The sequence below is a fragment of the Sorghum bicolor genome, chromosome 7 (assembly GCF_000003195.3).
Source record: "Sorghum bicolor cultivar BTx623 chromosome 7, Sorghum_bicolor_NCBIv3, whole genome shotgun sequence".
NCBI lineage: Eukaryota > Viridiplantae > Streptophyta > Magnoliopsida > Poales > Poaceae > Sorghum > Sorghum bicolor.
Genome location: NC_012876.2, coordinates 31724669 through 31735080, shown reverse-complemented (window position 1 = coordinate 31735080; position 10412 = coordinate 31724669). Strand labels below are relative to the sequence as shown.

General features: G+C 44.0%; 1 long non-coding RNA gene across 4 annotated transcripts; it reads left to right on the top strand.

The window, feature by feature from the left end:
• Positions 1077 to 3852, top strand: LOC110436738. Of its 4 annotated transcripts, XR_002454557.1 has the most exons (5): positions 1077 to 1445; positions 1536 to 1574; positions 1660 to 1729; positions 2044 to 2094; positions 2184 to 3852. It is a non-coding gene; the product is annotated as an uncharacterized LOC110436738 (long non-coding RNA). The 4 variants fall into 4 exon arrangements; XR_002454558.1 differs by lacking the exon at positions 1660 to 1729; XR_002454556.1 differs by having other exon boundaries at positions 1660 to 2094.

Genomic DNA, 10412 nt, shown 5'->3' with positions numbered 1-10412 from the left:
GGGGGTCACACCAACGAGTGAATTTGTATGCATGCTTCCCTTTCCCAGATGGTTATGCAAAAAGACACAAGGATTTATCCTGGTTCGGGCAAGAGAAGGCCCTATGTCCAGCGGGGGGAGAGAGTTTGTATTATTTTGCACCTAAGTGCTTGTACAGGGGCGAATACAAGCGTGGTATGGAGTGTGGGAGTTCTACTGTGTATGAGTGTGGTGTTGCCTTGTTTGTCTGCCATGTCCGCTCCCGTGTCTCCCCTTTTATAGTTCCAAGGAGAGACCTAGGGTACATATGTAGGTGACAGACTAGGGGTCGATAGAGGCATGGCGCGCTGACCTACTCGAGGCTTCCGTACCGGCGTGGTCTCGAGCCGTCCCGTCCTGATAGCTTGATGATGATTACGCGTGCCCTCATATCCTGCTCTGTACGCCGTCTTGGACCGGTTTGTTCATTGCACGCCTGTACGTCACAACGGCTGATACGTCTGAGTGGTGGCAGTGCTGTCAGTCGACGCCCAACCCTTCCTCAGGAAGGAAACATGTCTGGTCGAGGGTCGGACGCCAGATAGCGCCCTGCTATCCAGAGTATTGACTTTTGGCGTCTCGAGGGGGTCCTGACTAGACGTTCCATCCCAGCTCCCCATGTCCTGACACGCTCTGGGTCATTTGGTGGGGAAGGATGCAAAAAGAATGATGAGACGGATGCCTGTTCCCTATCACGCTTCCCGTGACTGGCATGTTAGGTGGGAATGCGACAGGTGCATTAAATGCTCTGGCCCTCGTGCGCGTGTCAGGCGGCGGGCGGCGTCCTTGCGCTCGACGCCTGCCGATTCGCTCGAGCCCATTTCCGTGCTCGACGGTAGTTGGCGCTCAAGCCCTGCTTGATTCGCTCGACGCCTTTTCTGTCTTCGAGGCTGAGGCCGTCGATGATTATACGCGTGATTGTGTAGAGCGTCGAGTTGGAGATCTCGACTTTCGTACGGATGATCTCGTTATGTGCATCAATTGGGATACCCCTTACTGATATCCTCGACACTAGGCTTTTATCCCTTGCCTCCCTCCCATCCCTGCCAGTAAAGAAACATCGACCCCTCCTCTTCCCATCGACATCCTATCCACCAACCTCCCCTCCCCTCCCACCCGACCTTGACATGGACGGAGCCCCTGCGGCTGGCACGTACGCCAGCAGCCCACTCCGCCTCCGCCTCCTTCCTCCCTCTCTCTGCTTCTCCCCACACGACGGCGCAGCCAACTGGATAGGACGAGGCACCAGCCGGCGAACGGCTTCAGCGAGACGGCGGCGGTGCGCGGGCGCTGGCGAGCCCCGTAGGTGGCCGCCGTCATGGATGCCACCCCAACGCGGCTTCCTCCTTATAGTCCACGTGTGCTCATGGGCTCGATGAAGCAACGAAACCCTAGGTGCCTGTGTTCGGCGGCGGCCAGATCTGGAGGTATCTCATCCTCTTCTTCTCTTTCTACTCCATCCCATTGCCCGTCACCCAGATCCTCTCCTCCTCAATCCTCCCCTTTGTGCAATGCAGGGCACCCGAGTCTGAGGCACTGACAACAGGGAGGCAGTAGTAAGCACTAAGTACTTGAAATTTTAAATACAGTTCTCCATTCTCTGGAATCACTAATTAGCCTTTCTTTGCTTGCACATTGCAGATTTTACAATTTGATTAATTATTCAAGCCCCTGTTAGCATTGCTTTCTTAGAGGACCTAAGATATTTCAGGTCTGCCCCAATTTTTACAGGGTCCCAAGTAAATTAGAATTTCTGTAAACTAAAAAATATAGCTACTTTAATGGTAGAATGAATATTTATAAAAAACGGCAGGATTGAGCCCAAGTTTACTATGCGTTGGAATTAGCTTCCATCTTTTGGTTTTCTCATTCACAGTATCTTTTGGAATTAGCCTCTGTATATATCTTGCCTATTCTGTTTCATTCTTTTTTTGGTCTGTTAGGCCCCTTGTTTCATTGCCAGATTATATTATATTCTTAGTGTGTGTTGTTGTGTACATGTTCACTTCTTTGTTTTGTCTACAGATTTGGCTTTATACACAGATGTTTAACAATTACTGATGTCAATTATTAGAGGTTTGTCTAGATATCCTAGGCTTATAAATACTAACAAATTTGATCTGCAAATAAAAGGACAATCATTTAGTTTTCTATGGTCTATGCAGAGCACAATGACAAGGGGAGAGTACACGGCCGTGGGCGAGATGAGCGCCTAATATTTGCTCAGATGCCATGCCTGATGAAGCTGTAGGTTCCTTGGAGAACAAATATGTGAGTCCACAAAACAACTTGGCAAACTGACTTTGATTTGTCTTCTCTGCATTCAGTTTCAATTTATCCTGTGGTTCTTACTTCAAAGTGTTCCAATTAAGAGAAGAAAAAGAACAGTTCTGCAACCCAATCGGATGCATAGTCAGAGTTGTCTGTAGGAGAACTAATTATTTACGCCAGCTTTGTGAGTAAAATAAAAACCTTTATTTTTTGACATTTGAGACAAACACATCAGCAGAAACTGAATTTGAAGGTTATTTGATTGTTCTCCTGTTTCAAACATCTTTTAGTGGGCATATATTTACCTGCCTTGCATAATGATGATCGCTGCCCTATGATTATTATTTGTGCATTTCAGTCCGTGCCAAATCCTGTCACGGCTCTATGGTTTGCCTCAGATCTCAAATTTGAATGCATCTAAAATTTGAATGCATCTAAAGCACTTTATGTGCGCGCGCGTCTTCTATAGATCTACCCCTACCGCGCGCACAGGGGCGCGCGAATTGCACTAGTATACACAAAGTGCATGTTCTGCAGCCAATGTTGGTTGCTACGAAGAGTTCCGCCATGAAAAAAAAGTGCCGCAGAAACCCAAGGGAGATCATAATTTGTTTTTTTAGGAGTGAAAATATTAAAAACTATTTAGGGACCTCTTGGAGATGCTCTTCAGTTACTCCACATTCAGTTACGTATTGGTCACTTCCCTGGCTGCGCTACCTGTACTCACTGGTTTATGTGTGGTTGCTATTTTGTGCAGGTTTCAGGTTCAGTGTCATTGTGAAGGTTTAGATCAATGTCTTTATTTCCTATACTATCCTTCACCTTTGTTAATACTCTAATACTTCTTCCTGCAAGTTGAAGCTATCTTTTATCAATTATCTGCTCCAGCTATGTAATCTGTTATCCTGCTCTAAAGCTCCAGTTGTGAGTCAAGAATGTCTCACTGCTTGGAGGGATATCTATCTACACAACTTTAATTTTTTAATGTTCTGAAATAAGTGTTGTTCCAGTTTTGAAAACGTTTCCTAATTTTTAACTTTGGGATGTAGTTAATTGGAGATGTGCCTTGGTAAGTTGATTTGTTCTAGAAACAATGCATGATGTTTTTACTATTCTGAAACTAATGCATGATGTTTGGTGTAGTGAGATCATATATGCATAGATTATTATAACTGTTGTTTGATTTGTTCCGGCTTACATATGTAAAGTTCATTTTTGACTTTTTATTTGTTTCAACAAGTGGTGTTTGTTTCTGATGTATTTTCTATAGGATATGGAGAAATTCCAGCAACCTAAGGTATTCACTCATGCTCCGATCCTGACACCAAGAAGACCTAACTGCCAGCACCTATTGAACTATTAGTTTGGTGACTAAGATCACTTGTGAGATAGGGATGTGAGATTTCATTTGTTTATTTTATTTGAGATGACTTTGTGACTAAGGTCACTTGTTGAACTATAGTTTGGTGTTCATGATGAATGTAATAAATATTTTGATGAATGACTTGGGAACCTGTTGATTTGGCCATGAGTGCAATATATTGTGGGACCTGCATATGTTAATGTGGATTGTTTTATGTGTGGGTGGGGTACATGATGGTATGCAACGAGCCAAATCAATGAGTCATCCTACGTGACAAGGTCTAAGAACCTATGACATAAAAGTAGAAGTCATAAATGATTGTGACATCCAAAACCAATGTCATAATATTATGACATAAACACTGAAACGTCACAAGTTGTTATTAAAGACGCGCATCTTTCGACATTTCAGTTTTCGTCAACTTCATGTCATAAATGGTGATCTGTGACATATTTCACATGAATTATGACATATATAAAATATCAAAAGATGGCACATTTCTTGTAGTGCCCTCGTTGAGCACTCGGGAGAGGCTCACTTGAGTGGAAAAGGGGTGTCCGAGCTTGGGGAAACAACGGCGGAGCTCGGGGAGAGGGAATCGGCGGCTGAGGAGCTCTGGTTTGTCATGAACAGTGGAAGGAGAGCTCAGGGGATCTCTAATGGCGAGCGTGGGCGAGGTGAAGGAGTGCGAGTGAGTGGCCGAGCGAGCACGCTGGGGAGAGGGAGAAGTGGCGAGCGTGCCGGTGGTGTCGGCAGTCGAGGAGGGGGTGGCGTGGCGCTGGCGAGCGCGCATGGTGGCCACATGGCGTCGTGTCTCTGATGCGGTCGGGCGTGCACGGTGCTGCCGTCGCTGGCGAGAGGGAGGAGGGAGATGGCACGCGGGCGAGGCCAGGCCGCTTCGCTGCTTGGGCCAGTTGGTTGGCACCGGCCTGGCAGTGAACAGCGCCCCTTCTTTTTTTAATTTCTTTTTCCCAAAAAGCTTAAATGAAAATTTTGAATGCCTTGCAAAACTTTTCAGAGCTTGGAGTAAAAATAGAAAATGTTCTAAATAAAAAGCTCTACAACTTGGCATAGGACTTTTTCTCAGATTCCAATTAGAGATTGAAATGCACCCAAACCTTAGTTGTAGGTTTAATTAAAATCAATTTTGAGGATTTTTGAAACAAAATCAATTTCCTAATTTCTAGAGCTCCAAAAATTTCAAAAAATTATTATTAATTCATCTAAAACATACACCAACCAAGTTTGGGCATTAGAAGGAAGTTTCAAAGCAAGCATGGTATTTTAGCATAATTAAATCTATTTAAAACATGTACATAAAATTACATTTAATTCAACTATGCACATATGATGAAATGCTTTTCCCCATGCTTAATGAAAATGCTCATGAATGATTTATGAGGCTTAATGCATGTTTAACACCTAGGGTGTTACATGCACCACCTTGCCTTGATCATCCTTCCTGTTCCGAAAGACTCACTTTGTTCTAATCATTCTCACATCTTTAGGTCGCTCTTTAAGTGTCCATACTTGATTGTGAGAGAAGTTGTTCAACTCCTCTTGCATGGCAATGATCCAATCCATAACGTGAAGAGCTTCCTCTATAGTTTTGGGTTCATCTTTAAGAGACACAAAAGCGTGATGTTCAATAAATAAAGCATGTTACCCAATGTGAGGTGAACATCCGGGGATCTCCGGTCATACGTTGAGTGCAACCACTATCAATTACCCAATGTGATCCACTGGTCTTGTAGTTCACCTACACACAAGAGATCAAGCTTGAGTTTTGGGGACCCACATTTGCTTAGGGCCCTTAACCTTCTCAACTAGTTGCTTTGGCACCCAAATCTTCTTTGGCCTTTGCTTGTTGGGCGGCTCCATGAAGCTAACATTGACCTTGCCACTCTTGTCTTGCCTTACAATGTAGTGAGCATTGAAGGCAAATGGTCTTCCATGCTTGGGCAAAGGAGGTGGTAGTGGTGCCTCACACTCATGAGCAAAGTGACCCTCCTGTCCACACTCACAGCATCTCTATGGCTTGGGCTTGCTTGGTTGATCATGAATTGCTTGTGACTTGATAAGCTTGCTTTGTTGAGCCTTGTAGCCAATTCCACTCTTGTCCATCTTCATGATGATGTTCATGAAGAGCCCACTTTGTTGGTCCTTCCCTCTTGTGAACTTGGCTAACCCCTTAGTGAGATGCTTCTTCTCTAGTTTGAGCTTGTTGTTCTCTTGAGTTAGCCTCTTGATGATTGGGTCATTCTTGCTATCTAGCTCTTCCAAGATGAAGGACTCATCCTCTTCTTGCTTGTCATACAACAAACAAAGCTTGAGATATTGATGTTCTTTCTTGAGCTTCTTGTTCTCATAAGCAAGGTTCTTGTCATGATCAAGTGACTCAATCACCACGGTGTTGTGCTTAGCTTGCTCTTGCAACTCTTTCTTGAGCTTCTCATTCTCACACATTTGATCATGATAGTGTCCTCATAGCTCTCGGCCACTACCACATTCTTGCCTTTGCAACCAACACATTTGCTAATGCTCTCCATAAGTCATCATAAGATGTGGCTACATCAATCTTAGCAACATAGTTAGTAGCAACATGTGTTTCACTAATAGCAAGATCATAAGCAAGCTCAAGATTGTCATTGTTTGCTTTTAGAGTGGTGAATTATTCCTTCAATGCTCTATGCCTAGTAATGAGGTCATCATGCACACTCTCAAGTTTATCATGTTTATCTTTGAGCTCTTTTAGAGAGAGTTTGATCTCCTTGAGCTTAGTGGTCATGATCTCATTTTGGTCTCTAAGCTCATCACTAGATTTAAGCTTTGCAAGAAGAGATTCATCTTCATTCACTAGCTTATCATTTTCACTTCTTGTCTTTCTTATGATTTTAGTGTATTTATTAAGCAAGTGCACAAGTTCATCATAAGAAAATGACTCGAATTCACTTTCACTCTCACTACTCTCATCCTCACTTTGTACCTTCCGGTCACCCTTGGCCATGAGGCATAGGTGTGTAGAGGATGAATATGGTGGAGAGGACGGTGGTGACAAAGCATCAATGGCAATGGCGGAAACCTTCTCATCATCGCTCTCACTGCCAGAGGAGTCACCACTTGAGGTTTCAATTTCGGTGAGCCAATCACCAACAATGTAGGCCTTGCCATTCTTCTTCTGTGGTACTCCTTCTTCTTGCCACCTTTCTTCTTGAATGCTTTCTTGTCACTCTTCTCGTCATCACTTGAGTCATCTTGCTCCTTGTTCTTCTTGTACTTGTCCTTCTTGGGTTTAGGATATTGATGAGCAAGATGACCAAGTTCACCACAATTATAGCAATCCATGTCGGAGATGGGCTTTCTCTTACTACTTGTGAAGAACTTCTTCTTAGAGTCAAAGTTGACTCCATTCTTGTTGAGCTTCTTTAGCATATTCGTTGTTCTTCTCACCATGAGGGTAATGGAAGCATCATCATCACTTGAAGTTGATGACTCTACTTCAATCTTCTTTGACATACCCTTGTGAGAAGCCTTGAGGGCCATGTCCTTCTTCTCTTTCTTGTCCGATGAGGAGCTGTCTTGGGGGTTGATGTGCATGTTCATCTCATGGGCATTGATCTTCCCCAAGATGGATGTTGGTGTGGTGGTTGAGAGATTGCCTTGGTGAAGCACGGTGACTATGTGCCCATATTTGTCAATGGGGAGGACACATAGTATCTTCCTCGCCACATCCACTGGACTCATTTGGTTGAGCCCAAGTCCATTTAGCTCCTCTACAATCACATTCAAGTGAGAATACATTTTAGTAGCATTTTCTTTAGGAAGCATTTCAAATGTATTAAGCTTGTTCATGACAAGATGAAAGCGCTCCTCATGCTCACTCTTGGATCCCACATGGAGCACAAAAAGTTCCATCCAAAGTTCATGGGTAGTTTTGTGGTTCCGCACACAGTTGAACACCTCCTTGCAAAGACCTCTAAAGAGGTGGTTTTTGGCCTTTGCATTCCACTTCTCGTTTTTCTTGCTCTAGTGGAGTAAGAGCGGCATTCTTGGCCGGAGGGGTAAACCCTTCGACCATGGCTTTTAGGCACTTGACATTGCAAGCTTCGAGGTATGACTCCATCCTTATTTTCCAATACAGAAAGTCATCACCCTCGAACATAGGTGGCGGTCCATCCCCTAAGACATCTTTCTCTAGGCGGTGAAGCCTAAAAATTGAGCACTAGGCTCCGATACCAGTTGACAGGATCAAGATGCCCAAGAGGGGAGGTGAATTGGGCTTCTCTATAAATTTAAGCAACCTACAAGCTCCAATTCAATCCCTTATGCCTAAGTATGTTCTAGAGAGCTACCAGATAAAATTTTTGCAACCTAGTTCCAATCCTATTCTAGCATGGCAATTCTATGAATGTAAATTACTCAAAGTAAATGCTAGAATATAAAAGGATGAGAGCAAGAAGAATGCGATGATGTTTTGCCAAGGTATCAGAGAGTCGCCACTCTCCACTAGCCCTCATTGGAGCACCCGCGCAAGGGCCTTGCTCCCCCTTGGTTCACGCAAGGACCAAGTGCTCTCTACGGGCTGATTCTTCGACACTCCATCACGGTGAATCGCCAAAAACCACTCACAAGCTTGACACGAGCCACCCACAAGCACTCCCGGAGGTCTTCGTGTCTCCAATCACCACCGAACCATCTAGGTGATGGCGATCACCAAGAGTAACAAGCAAAGAACTCTTACTTGACCCAAATAGAGCTCTAGAGAGTGGTGGATGCACACATGAACTCTTAGAACTCACTAGAGAAGGATTCACTCAAGAAATCTCTCAATTCTCAATGCTCTCTAAGCTCTTGCTTCTCTCTTGCACCACAAGGTGTTTCTCAGCTGATCAAATAGGTAAGAGACCTCCCATGGACGAGGTGGAGGAGTATAAATACTCCCCATCAAGTCTAAGGGCCGGCCACCCAAATTCCTCAGAAAACGGGTGCACCGGACGCGCTCAATATTGCACTGGACGCGCTCCGTAGAGCGTTCGGTGCCCCATTAACGACTAGTTGTACTTGCAACTGCCACACACCAGACGCACAGCATAGGGTCCGGTGCCCCATGGAGACCGCGTCCGGTGAGGGGGCAAGTTGTAGCCCTCTCTGGGTACGGGACCGGACGCACCCTGGCAGGTCCGGTGCGTGCGTCCGATGCCTAACCCTAGGCAACTAGAAGCACTGACCCTAGTCAGCACTCACCAGATGCACCAACACAGCGTCCAGTGCCTATGTCGAGTGCTGTCTCTGCACCTAAACTTCGTCGAATCGTGAACTTTCCAAAACGAAGTTTGGTTCTCTCGATCTAAGGACTCTCTCAGAGCTACCTAGTGCTAGATTTACCAAGTGTGCACACACATAAACCTAAAGCCTTGCCTAGGTCAAACTACCCGCTCAATGCCCCCCTTAATAGTATGGTTAAAGGAAAAATAAAGTCCTAAACTACTCTAAGTGCCCTCCAACACCATATGGCACTTAGACTAGTCTAGTCTTTGGGCCTGTTTAGATTTGAAATTTTTTGGGCTAAAGAGAAAATTTTTTGTGGAATTGGGACCTGAGAACTAAACGGGGCCAAAAATGTTTGGGGCCAAAATTTTGGGCTGCAACTGTACACGCACTCCCATGGAAGCCCACCGATGATAACATGAGCTGCATGCAGTTGCAGTTGTCATTGGTGGGCTTCCATGTGAGTGCGTGCATAGTTGTAGCCCAAAATTTTGGCCTCAAATTTTTTAGCCCCGTTTAGTTCTTAGGCCTCAATTCTATAATTTTTTTTCTTTGGGCCAAAAAATTTCAAATCTAAACGGTCCCTCAGCTTCGGCTTAGGTCAATAATTAACCACACGTCCATCAAGACAACGTGGAGCTCACGCCCCATGCACCATCTGCCTCTTACTTTAATTTGGTTTTAACTAAGGCCCTATTTAGATTGAGGATGAAAATTTTTTGCGTGTCATATCGGATGTGTCGGAAAGATGTCAGGAGAGGTTTCTAGAAACTAATAAAAAAATAAATTATATAGCTCGTCAATAAACTGTAAGACAAATCTATTAAGCATAATTAATCTGTCATTAGCACATGTTGGTTACTGTAGCACTTAAGGCTAATCATGGAGTAACTAGGCTTAAAAGATTTGTCTCACGATTTTCAACCAAACTGTGTAATTAGTTTTTTTATCTACATTTAATGTTCCATGTATGTGTCCAAAGATTCGATGAGATGGATGAAAAATTTTTGAGTGGAGAACTAAACAGGGCCTAAGGAGGATAAGCCCCTCCTAGTGAGCTATGCTCACAACGACTATGTGTCGCCCTTAGGCCCTGTTTAGATTGGAGATGAAAATTTTTTGGGTGTCATATCGAATGTATTGGAAGGATGTCGGGAGGTGTTTTTAGAAACTAATAAAAAAATAAATTACGTAGCTCGTCTGGAAACTGCAAGACAAATCTATTAAGCATAATTAATCTGTCATTAGCACATGTGGGTTACTGTAGCACTTAAGGCTAATCATGAACTAACTAGACTTAAAAGATTCGTCTCGCGATTTTCAACCAAACTGTATAATTAGTTTATTTTTTTATCTACATTTAATGTTCTATGCACGTGTCTAAAGATTTGATGCGATTGATGAAAATTTTTTAGATGAGGAACTAAACAGACCCTTAACGATGTCCAACAATCCATTGGAAACCAAGACGATTTCCACCATTAAGTCAGCA